Raw genomic sequence first — 12,680 nt, forward strand, 5'->3', positions numbered from 1 at the left:
ATATTTTAATTTATAATTATACCTTGTGTTTAAGAATATCTTCGTTATTTAAGGTCATAATGATATTTTATATTCTTATAAAATATAGTTTGCCTTTTATATTTAGGTATTTAATCCAGTTGGAACTGATTTCTTTGATCATAATATGAAGTAGGAGTCAGGTATCATTTTTTTTCTAGAAGTCTTGTAATATTTTTTCTCAAATTTGCTAGTCATTATTTTAGTCTTTTGATACTTATTCATATTTTCCATCATTTTAAGGAACATGTTAATTGTATTTATTTCATGTTCTTTATTTGATAATTATAATATTAGATGACTTTTGGGTCTGATTCTGCTCTCGTTTCTGTTGACTTTCACTCATGGTACTTTATTTCCTTGCATGTTATGAGTTTTAACTTTGATTTCATGTTTCTCAGGACTTCATGGAAATCTTGTGAAGGTTGTTTGGAGGTGAGTTTCTCTAAAAAAGATTTACATAATTTCTGTAATTTCTCTACTTTGTGACCAGTTTAAAGTAGCATGAATTCAGGCTGGAAACCCATGGGGAGACCACCTTGAAGTAAAAAAATAGCACCAAGATTTTTAGGCTTTCCTTAAACTCCCCTTAATGGGACAGTTTATTTCTGCTCTATACTGAATGGCAGTTCTTTGTGGCTCTGGCTTTTGGGGAAGTCTCATTCTATTAAATTTCCTATTTGGCCAGGCTCTGGGCTTTTTCCATGTCCTTTGTTTTCTGTAAGACTTTGAACCTAAGTTCACTTAGTTTGACTAAAGTCCTCAAGGCAAAGACCAACTTTTGTAAAGAAAGTCTTTAAAACTATTTTTATTTGGCATTTCTTTTTCCCATCAAGTGAGTCAGGGTATTTGGTATGCCTTGCTACATGAAACAGAATTCCCCATATAGAGCTTTACCAACATCATAATGAAATTAATTTCTACTGGGCTTCATCCAGTTACTGAATAATAAAAAATAACTGTTATGAGTTGGGTGACCATTAACTTTGTTACCCTACCTGGGACATCTCTCAGAGTGAAACCAACCACAATTAATAATTACAGAAGGACCACAGGTGTGATAAGGGAGTATCCTAGGCAACCAGGGCACAGTGTCATTTTACTTACAGACAGAGGTCAAAAAAAGGAATCATGGGTAAACTGATTTCCTCAATTGTTTAATGCAGAATCTGTAAATTTAAACTGCTTGAAGAGAATGGAGGTTGTCCAATGAAGGTGATAGAATATAATCTAAAATTATACTTGATTAAAATCCGGGTTTTGCCACTTACTACTTGTTTGTCCTTGGGTAAATTACTAACTTTTCAGAGGTTTAATTTTTATGTACATCCTGTGTATAATATGGAAGTAGTAAACTATGTCACGATGTTGTAGTGAGGATTATGTTACATGCCTGATGGAGTGCTTCACACATTCTTTTTTTTTTTTATTAAGGTATCATTGATATACAATCTTATGCTCAGGTTTCATATGAGTAACACTGTGATTGCTACATTCTCCCTATTATCAAGTCCCCATCACATACCCCATTACAGTCACTGTCCATCAGCATAGTAAGATGCAACAGAGTCACTACTCATCTTCTCTGTGCTATACTGCTTTCCCTGTGCCCTACCCCCTACGTTATGTGTGCTAATCATAATGCCCCTTATTCCCCTTATCCCTCCCTTCCCACCCACCCTCCACAGTCCTTTTCCCTTCAGCAACTTCAGTCCATTCTTGAGTTCAGTGAGTCTGCTGCTGTTTTGTTCCTTTAGTTTTTGCTTTGTTCTTATATTCCACAGATGAGTGAAATCATTTGGTACTTGTCTTTCTCCGCCTGGTTTATTTCACTGAGCATAATACCCTCTAGCTCCATCCATGTTTTTGCAAATGGTAGGATTTGTTTTCTTCTTATGGCTGAATAATATTCCATTGTGTATATGTACCACATCTTCTTTATCCATTCATCTACTGATGGACACTTATGTTGCTTCCATATCTTGGCTATTGTAAATAGTGCTGTGGTAAACACAGGGGTGCATATGTCTTTTTGAATCTGTGAACTTGTTTTCTTAGGGTAAATTCCTAGGAGTGGAATTCCTGGGTCAAATGGTATTTCTTTATTGAGTTTTTTGAGGAACCTCCATATTGCTTTCTACAATGGTTGAACTAATTTACATTCTCACCAACAGTGTAGGAGGGTTCCCCTTTCTTCACATCCTTGCCAGCATTTGTTGTTGTTTGTCTTTTGGATGTTGGCCATCCTAACAGATGTGAGGTGATATCTCATTGTGGTTTTAATTTGCATTTCTCTGGTGATTAGCGATGCAGAGCATCTTTTAATGAGCCTGTTGGCCATCTGAATTTCTTCTTAGGAGAAGAGTCTGTTCAGATCCTCTGCCCATTTTTTAATTAGGCTATTTGCTTTTTGGTTGTTGAGGTGCAACTACTTATCAGATATGTCATTTATGAATATATTCTCCTATACTGTAGTATGCATTTTTGTTCTACTAATGTTGTCCTTTGCTGTACAGAAGCTTTTTTCTTTGATATAGTCCCACTTGTTCATTTTTGCTTTTGTTTCTCTTTCCATGAAAAAGTTGCTCATGTTTATATTCAAGAGAGTTTTGCCTCTTTTCTTCTAAGAATTTTATGGTTTCATGACTTACATTCATGTCTTTGATCCATTTCGAGTTTACTTTTGACTTCACATACTCTTAATAATAGTAGCTATCATTAATGGGAGCATGTATTTTTTTACAAGAGATGGCTTAGGGACTCAGTATTCAATATCACACTTTTAGAGCTTACAGGTAATGCAGGGCAAAAGATTCAGAAACTTCACTGTGACATAATTAAGAAAAAAGGAATAACTGTTTAAGGTGAGGCTTGTGATCAGTACCATTACTTAAAGTATATGTGTAGATGTAATTATAGAACTTATTGATTCCTATAATAAAAACTGCCCATTTATAAGAAGTCATTCCTTTCTGTAGCTCATTGCCTTATAAGCTACTGTTGGGTCCCAGAAGGAATATTACAGTCTTGAGGCAGTGGAAATCGGCAGTTGAAAAAATGGTACACTCATCAACCTGTTAATCAAATTTGTAAAATTTACATATCTGTTCCCTGAATCCTGAATATTCATTATTTTTCCTAGTCTTAGATGAAGCAAGTGCTTTGAGAAACTTACTGTAGCACATATTCAGGCCCTTTGGATTTTCAGGGGTTGTTTATCTGTTTGCTTCAGGATAGAATAAAAGCATATGAATTTTAGGAAGTGGCTAATACCGAGCTTTTAAACATGTCTTAAAGCAATAATTTGATACATTAAGTTGTAGTCTGCAATAAAGTGTTTAATTTAAATATTTGAGAGACTTTATGTTGCTGTTATTGTTGGCTACTTAAAAAATTTTTCTGAAGGAAATATGTATTATACTAAACACTATTAAAACACAGTAGTAAGATTTTTTAAATGAATTATTCACTGAGATGAACATATTTATATTTTTAATAATATTTGCAGTCTTGAATACTCTCATATGTAATTTTTAGATGATAGAATTATAGAGTAGACACAGTTTTGTATTTCATATTGTGACACAGTATCATTTTTAATTACTGTGTGGTCCTTTCTCTATCATGGAAGGAACTTTATCATTAAAAGTATCTCATCTTCACTACCAGAAGGTGTCATGTGCCATTTCAGGGACCACATAGACTTTCAACAGGCACCCTTAATTAAACAGAAATGATTGGGACAAAACCCATAAATCTCTATTTACGAAAACCTATTATTAGCTTTCTCTTGTATATACAAATGACAAAATAAAACAATGGTAAATGACTCTCACAAACAACAAAAAATACCAACTTTGCAACACAGTGCATTTTGCACATGTAATATACTTCTAGGCACTCCTGTTGCGGAAATCTGCAAAATGAAAACTCACTTGATTTTTATGTTTTAGACAATCATCTGGTTCCTAGGATCTTGATTGAGTAGAATGTGATTCAGAGTGACAATAGGGGAGGATAAATCAATGGTTACATTTCCCATCTAGTTTCCTATTCCAGCTGGCAGTTTTTAATGCTAAATGCATGTGAGAAAGGCTGAAAAGCTCACCAGTATACTTAGGTGTCCAATTGTACACACCAATAATGTCTGGGATATGTAATGGTATTTAATAAAAATAAAAACAAGCTAGTAATCTCTGAATGAAACCTGAGGTTGAAAAACAGTGCTTTTCTCAGTGGTGACCCCTTTGAGTCATTTATTCAAGCCCATCCTCTTCTCCACTGCCTCCTGTTTGACTATATAAGAATTTTACTCACAATTTTATTTTTTTGTGGCCTCTCAGATACATTGTTCAAAGTTGTACTGAAAGCCTGTTCAGTATTTCTGGGAGCTTGCTAAGCTGTTTGTCTCTGTAGTACCCCCTGGGTATAGTAAAGCTGTCACGTTAATAACTGTACTTTGCATATAAAGAAAGGTTTACTTTTGTATGCTTTAAATTTAATATCATCTCTTATTATGCTCATATATAGACAAAATACTGGGAAAAATTTTAATAAATGTCTTGTCCATCATTTTGAGATTAACTATTTTTTTTACCCCACAAAGAGTAGGTCTGTTTATTCTTTTAAGAGCTGCATGGTATTCCATCATATAGCTGTACTGTAATTTAATCTGCTCATTCCTTTATTATTAGTTAACATGCTTTCAGAAACTTTCCTATTTTCAACAATGCAATAATGAACATTAGAAGATATCTTTAGGATATGTGTTTATGTTTTAGTCACATTACAGACAGGATGGACCCGCTCTGAAGCAATAGAGTCACTCTTTATTGTAGTTTGAAACCAATTTTTTCATGTCACCAACTATTTAGCTTTTGTGATTAGACAACAACTAGTTGTTTTTAGTAAATCATTTATTGCATTATTTTCTAAAAACCAATACATTTCTCTGTCAGGTATCTATGCTATATAGCAAACCACCTCATAAATTAGTAGCTTAGAACAATGTTATTTCGGTTTCATTGGCAATTTAGGCTGGGCTCAGCTGGTGGTGGTTCTTGTCTGGGCCTAGTATTTCATACCATGACACAGTATAATTCAGACTGTGCTCAGCTGGTCCAGCTCACGAGTCTGAGTTCAGCTAGTGGGGCAGCTGGGACTAGCCGGTTTGCAGTTCCTCAGTTTAGGTGATGGCTGGGATGACTGGGGCTCTCTCCATGTGGTGCCGTTCTCCAGCAAGCCACCTCAGGCTTGCTCACATGGTGACCAGCTTGCAGGAGGGGGAGAGTGCGAATGAGGGAACAGAAGCTGCACAGTCTCTTGAAGCTGAAGGGTATAAAAATTACTTTAAACTGAAGATATTTGAGATACAGAAGACACAGAAAGAAGCCTTTCCTGAGCCTCCCTCATCTGATTAAAGGCAGAACTTCCTGAGAGTGAAACTTCCATAAATTCCCTCTCTGAAGGAGCTTCCAGCCAGGAAGGAGACTGACCATTAGCTCCAGGATGAGAAACTGCATAAACAAATTTTATCAGAAACTTCCATATCTCCCATTTTTATCCCCTAGAAGCCTATAGGTTTCCCAAAGAAGCACTATCTCCTTTTCCCTTCCCTAATTAAGCTGGTATATGAACCTTTACTTGTAGCTGTTTGATGATCCATTCCTTATCAAGTGATCCAACATGTGTGTGAAATAACTTTTTCTCTTGTTAATTAATCAGTTGTCAATTAATTCTCAGGATCCCAAGTACCTAAATTGGTAAGGGAAATGTTCCTCCCAACAAGGCCTAGGTTCAGAACTGATACAATGTTATCTTTGCCACATTCCTAGGTGAAACAAGTCACAAATCCAGCTTGAATTCAAGGGATGAAGTAATAGACTTCATCTCTTGACAGGAAGAACTGCAAAATATTGTTAACACCAAATTTCTAGTGTGAGGATAAAGAGTAAAAAAAAATTGCTTGGACAAAGAAAAAAAGTCTCTATACTCCTACCCAGAATTAATGATAAATATCTGAAGTTACTACCAGACTTTTTCTGTATGTCATTTTCTTATTTATTAAAGATGGGATCATGTGTATACCATTTTTACTTACTAATGTATTGTGAAAAATGTTCAATATCAAAATTATCTATAGCTTCATATTTAGTATTGACTGGTATACAATAACATATCGAACTAATCCCTATTTCTGGACATTTTGATTCTTTTTTTTTTTTTACTATGATAAACAGTGCTTTAATGACATGCCTGTAAGTGTACTTTTGTGTTTGCCTTCGATTTTTTTCCCCTAAGATAATTTTCAAGAAGTAGAATGGAGCCCTAAAGATTATCTACACTAATATTCCTTTTGTAAGATTACTAAGTATATAGTTTGAAAGTCAAATAATTGTATAATTCTACTCTCAAGTTTCATTCCATCAAAGTAATTACCTATAACAGTTTTAGGTGTTTCATCTGGTATTTATACCTCTACTTACTATACCTATATTACTTAATATATTTCTATTCCTAGTTCTTGATTTTTTAAATTATTTGATTAGATTTCTATGAAGTCATCATTATTTTCATCATAAATGCCTGGAAAGAAGTCTTAATAAAAACCTTTATTATGGTCCCATATGTCAGAAAAATCTATCAGTTTCAACTTTTTTCTTGAATTCATTCTTTCAGGAGCTCTCTTGTTTTCTATACACCATTGTCATTCATTATTTTAGAAATCCCCTTTACCTTGCGCTTGAGTTAGATTTCCTGTTTCCTGGACCCTGTGATTTTATATTTATTGATTTGCTCAACTATTTTGAGTGGAATGTGTTCTCCAAGTTTCCCAAGAAATAATTCAGGTGAAATAAATTGAAAACCTCTCATAATTGAAAATGTTTTTATTCTGTGCTCACATTTAATAGCTGACTTTATTTGGTATGAAAATGTGTGGGAAGTAATTTTTTTCTTCACAGCTGGAAATTATTTTTCCATTGTCTTCTAGCTTCCCCTTGTTGTTGCAGAAATTTCTTTTGCCATTTTAATTCCTAAGCCTTTGTATGTACTGTTTAACTTCTCTCTAGAAGCTTTTAGAATATTCTTCTTGGCATCTTAATATTTCATGATTATGTGCCCTGATATAAGTCTTTTAAAATTTTATATTTTGGTTCACTCTGTGGACCTTTTCAACCTGTAAATTCCTGACTTTGTAATCTGGGAAACTTCCTTGAACTATTTCCTTGATAAGTCCTCCCCCTATTTTTTCTGTTCTCTCTGTAGTAGGAAAATATATGTAAATACAATCAAGTGCATTAAGCATATAATCAACAAGATCAACTCAGCACTGTTTGGATGATGTTACATACAGTATGTTTGGCTTATTCCACTATGCTGTTTTTCATGTTTCTGTTGTCCATTTTTCATTCAATTGTAAGCACCACCTTAATCCTAAAGGACCAGTGTAGTATGAAAAGATAGCAGTTGTTTACCAAAGGTGAAGTTCACGTGTACCTCTTTCAAGTGCTGGCTTTCTGAGAAGTGATAAGATTCTAATCGAAGCAAGTTGTAGAGAAGCTCTGTCAGTGTTTTGATGTCAGTGTTATTATGCTGACTTCATGATGAAAAGAAAAGTTTCTGTCCACTGGGTTGTAGACTTCTATGGGAACCTTTTCTATGGTAAGCTGTTAGTGTCCATGTTTCTCTAATGTGGCAATTTATGGCAATGTGATTGTGAAGAACACATGGTATAGTCTGATCCAGAAAGGATCATAAATATTCCTTGATTTAGACTCAATATCTAGGTTAGATTTGGGGACTTTGATATGTGTGATACTTTGCAAAGGTGAATTTGGCTTGTGGATGATAAGACATAGTGATTATTTTTAAAAGTTTGACTATATAAAAGGTATCAGATAATTTTAGGGAGGTTTTTCAGGTTGGTACAAGAAACCTCTTGGGCCTGCCTTTTATTTTATGGGTGTTTTATTTTATTTAGTTTCCCAATTTGATGTGGTCCTTTAGGTCGTTAAATTTGTTTTAAGTCCAGGGAGAGGATTAAAGATGGTGGTGTGAGAGGTGAGACAAAAGCTTCCTCCTAAAGCCGCATATAATACAAAAATATAATTAATACGACTAATCCTGAAAGACCAACAGGAAAGAGGGCTGTGTCAAACTATACATGTGGAGAAAAGAATAAACCTCATGGAACAGGGTAACATACCAAAGCCCTGGCCCAGCTGGACCCAAGGCCTTTCCCTACCCCAGCTCACTGGTGGGAGGAAGAGAAACAGAGCAGTGAGGGAGTGGAGGTCTGGGACTGCTGAGTACCTAACTCCAAAGATCTGATTTGGGAGCACAAACCTACATATCATGGTGCTTTCATGGTACTCTTGTGATTAGGGAGTTGGAAATCTAAGACAGGCAGAATACCTGGAGTGACTGAGATTCCAGCTGATTGTGGAAAGCAAGGATCCATATCCAGCTGCTCTGGGACAAAAGAAAGGTGAGTAGTCTGAGAGACTTCCTAACAAGGAAGCCCTTAGCAAGAGGGCTGCTAAAGGGGCAAGGATTGCACAGAGCTTACCACTCAGGAGAAAGGACAGGTAGACAAAATTGTCCAGGTGCACTCTGCACAGCAGGTTGGGAACTTTCTCAATCTTCAGGTGCTCCAGCTCCCTGGCTGGCTACACAGCTCGAAGGACCCCTTCCGTGACACGCAGCCTACGTGCCTTTCTCCCAGCCAGCTTCACCTGGCTTGCAAACCGGCAAACCCTACCCTGGCGTTAGGCCAGCTAGAGGGAAGCCCCATCTATAGCAACTACAAACACAAAGCATAGAGGCTTATACCTGTGTGCTTGGCCCACTGGTTCTGGCAGTGGAGGCAGGCATAGCAGCCAGGAAGCAGGAAACAGCTCCTTCCTCCCCCAAGGCACCAATACCGCACCCCTACCACCACTAACATTGCTTCAGGGGCTGAGCAGCTCCAGAGAGTAGAGCTTTTGGGCATTAGAGGGCACCATATACAAATATGAAAAGCCAAAGGAACCTGGTTCAAAGTAAAATTATGAATACAACAACTGAGAAAGATTCAAATGAAATTGACCTCATGAAACTTCCTGAAAGGGATTTCAAAATAAAAATCATTAAAATGCTCATGGAGGTACAGAAAAATATTCAAGAACTCAGGAATTAATTCCGATCAGAGATCCAATTGTTGAAGAGTACAATGGAGGGTATTAAAAGCAGATTAGATATGGTGGAGGAGATGATAAATGAAATAGAAATTAGGGAAGAGGAATACAAAGAAGCTGAGGCACAGAGAGATAAAAGGATCTCTAAGAATGAAAGAATATTGAGAGAACTGTGTGACCAATCTAAATGGAACAATATTCTCATTATAGGGGTACCAGAAGAAGAAGAGAGAAAAAGGGATAGAAAGTGTTTTTGACAGGTAATTGCTGAAAACTTCCCCAAACTAGGGAAAGAGATGGTCTCCCAGGCCATGGAGGTGCACAGATGTCCCAATACAAGGGACCCAAGGGAGACAACACCAAGACATATAGTAATTAAAGTAGCAAAGATCAAGGATAAGGACACACTACTAAAAGCAGCCAGAGAGAGAAAAATAAGATGACATACAAAGGAAATCCCATCATACTATCATCAGACTTCTCAGCAGAAACCTTACAGGCCAGAAGGAAGTGTCATGATGTATTTAATGCAATGAAGCAGAAGGGCCTCGAACCAAGAATACTTTATCTGGCAAGATTATCATTTAAATTTGAAGGAGGGGTTAAACAATTTTCAGATAAGCCAAAGCTGAGAGACTTTACCTCCCACAAACCATCTCTACAGTCTATATAGATGGAAGTGTTCCAAAGGTTTAACAGCTGTCATCAGTGGTAATAAAACCACAGTAAAGAAAGTAGGACAGTTAATTACTAAACAAATGCAAAATTAAATCAACTATCCCCAAAGTCAATCAAGGGATAGACAAAGAGTACAGAATATGATACCTAATATACAAGAATGGAGGAGGAAGAAAAAGGAGGAGAAAAAAGAACCTTTAGATTGTGTTTGTAATAGTATATTAAGTGAGTTAAGTTAGACTCTTAGATAGTAAGGAAGTTTACCTTGAACCTTTGATAACCATGAATATAGAGCCTGCAATAGCAATAAGTACATACCTACTGATAACACCCTAAATGTAAATGGACTGAGTGCACCAATCAAAAGACATAGAGTCACTGAATGGATAAAAAAACAAGACCCATCTGTATGCTGCCTAGAAGAGACTCACTTTAAACACAAAGACATATACAGACTAAAAGTCAAGGGATGGAAAAAGGTATTTCATGAAACTAATAGGGAGAAAAAAGCAGGAGTTGCAGTACTTGTATCAGACAAAATAGACTTCAAAACAAATAAAGTCACAAGAGACAAAGAAGGACATTTGGGGTCAATCCAACAAGAGGATATAACCATTATAAATATCTATGCTCCCAACACAGGAGCTCCTACATATGTGAAACAAATACTAACAGAATTAAAAGGGAAAATATAATGCAATGCATTCATTCTAGGAGACTTCAATACTCCACTCACTCTGAAAGATCAACCAGACATAAAGTAAGTAAGGAGACAAAGGCACTGAAGAACACATTAGAACAGATGGACCTAACAGACATCTACAGAAGCTACACCCAAAAGCAGCAGAATACACATTCTTCTAAAAAATTGTATGCATATGGAACATTTTCAAGAATAGATCATATACTAGGCCACAAAAAGAGCCTCGCAAAATTCGAAAAGATTGAAATTGTACCAATCAGTTTCTCACACCACAAAGGTATGAAACAAGAAATAAATTATGCAAAGAAAATGAAAAATCCCACAAGCACATGCAGGCTTCACAACATGCTCCTAAAAACAAATGGATCAATGACCAAATAAAAACAGACATCAAACAATATATGGAGACAAATGACAACAATAATTCAATACCACAAAATCTGTGGGATGCACTGATGACCGTGCTAAGAGGAAAGTATATTGCAATACAGGCCTATCTCAGAAAAGAAGAACAATCCCATTTAAGCAGTCTAAACTCACAATTAATGAAACTAGAAAAAGAAGAACAAATGAGGCCTGAAGTCAGTAGAAGGAGGGTCAGAAGAAATAAAACTGAGAAGATGAAAACAATAGAAAGAATCAATGAAGGCAAGGGCTGGTTCTTTGAGGTAATAAACAAGATAGATAAACCCATAGCTAGAATTATCAAGAAAAAAAGAGAGTCTTCACACATAAACAGGATCAGAAGTGAGAAAGGAAAAATCACTATGGACAACACAGAAATACAAAGAATTATTAGAGAATACTATGAAAAATTATATGCCAACAAACTGGATAACCTTGAAGACATGGAAAACTTTCTAGAAAAATAGAACCTTCCAAGGCAGACACAGAAAGAAACAGAAAATCTGAACAGACCAATTACCAGAAACAAAATTGAATTGGTAATTAAAAACCTACCCAAGAACAAAACCCTTGGAGCAGATGGCTTCACCACTGGATTTTATCAAACATTTAGTGAAGTCCTAATACCCATGCTCCTTAAAGTTTTCCAAAGGGTAAAAGAAGAGCGAATGCTTCCAAACTCATTCAATGAGGCCAGCATCACTCTAATAGAAAAACCAGGCAAAGACACCACAAAAAAAGAAAATTACAGACCACTATCCCTGATGAATCTAGATGCAAAAACACTCAACAGAATATTATGAACAAACCAAATTCAAAAATATGTCAAAAAAAGTCATCCATAATGATCAAGTAGGGATGCAAGGATGGCACAACATTCGAAAATCCATCAACATCATCCACCATATTAACAAAAAGGAGAAAAACCACATGATCATCTCCACAGATGCTGGGAAAGCATTTGACAAAAATCAACATCCATTCATGATAAAAACTCTCAACAAAATGGGTATACAGGGCAAGTACCTCAACATAATAAAGGCCATGTATGACAAACCCACAGCCAACATTATACTTAACAGTAAGAAGATGAAAGCTTTTCCTTTAAGATCGGGAACAAGACAAGGATGCCCACTCTCCACTCTCCTATTCAACATAGTACTGGAGGTCCTAGCCATGGCAATCAGACAACAGAAAGAAATAAAAGGCATCCAGATTTGCAAGGAAGAAGTTAAACTTTCTCTGTTTGCAGATGATATGATATTGTACATAAAAAACCCTAAAGAATCCACTCCAAAACTTTGAGATCTAATATTTGAATTCAGCAACATTGCAGGATACAAAATTAATACACAGATATCTGTTGCATTCCTATACACTAACAATGAACTAACGGAAAGAGAAATCAGGAAAACAATTCCATTCACAGTTGCATCAAAAAGAATAAAATACCTAGGAATAAACCTAACCAAGGAAGTGAAAGACCTATACTGTGAAAACTACAAGACACTCCTGAGAGAAATTAAAGAGGACTCTAATAAATGAAAACTCATCCCATGCTCATGGATAGAAAGAGTTAATATTGCCAAAATGGCTGTCCTGCCTAAAGCAATCTACAGATTGAATGCAATTCCTATCAAAATACCAACAGCATTCTTCAGTTCTGAATTCATAAGGAACCACGAAAGACCCTGAATAGC

General features: G+C 36.0%; 1 long non-coding RNA gene across 1 annotated transcript in view; it reads left to right on the forward strand.

Moving 5' to 3' along the window:
- Window positions 1–416: 416 nt before the first annotated feature.
- The window catches only part of LOC140843525 (uncharacterized), a 617,732-nt gene continuing 605,468 nt past the window's right edge, over window positions 417–12,680 (forward strand). The window contains exon 1 of the long non-coding RNA XR_012121369.1: window positions 417–453. This is a non-coding gene — a long non-coding RNA (uncharacterized lncRNA). The remainder of the gene's footprint in view (window positions 454–12,680) is intronic.

This window comes from Manis javanica, chromosome 1 (assembly GCF_040802235.1).
Source record: "Manis javanica isolate MJ-LG chromosome 1, MJ_LKY, whole genome shotgun sequence".
Classification (NCBI taxonomy): Eukaryota; Metazoa; Chordata; class Mammalia; order Pholidota; family Manidae; genus Manis; species Manis javanica.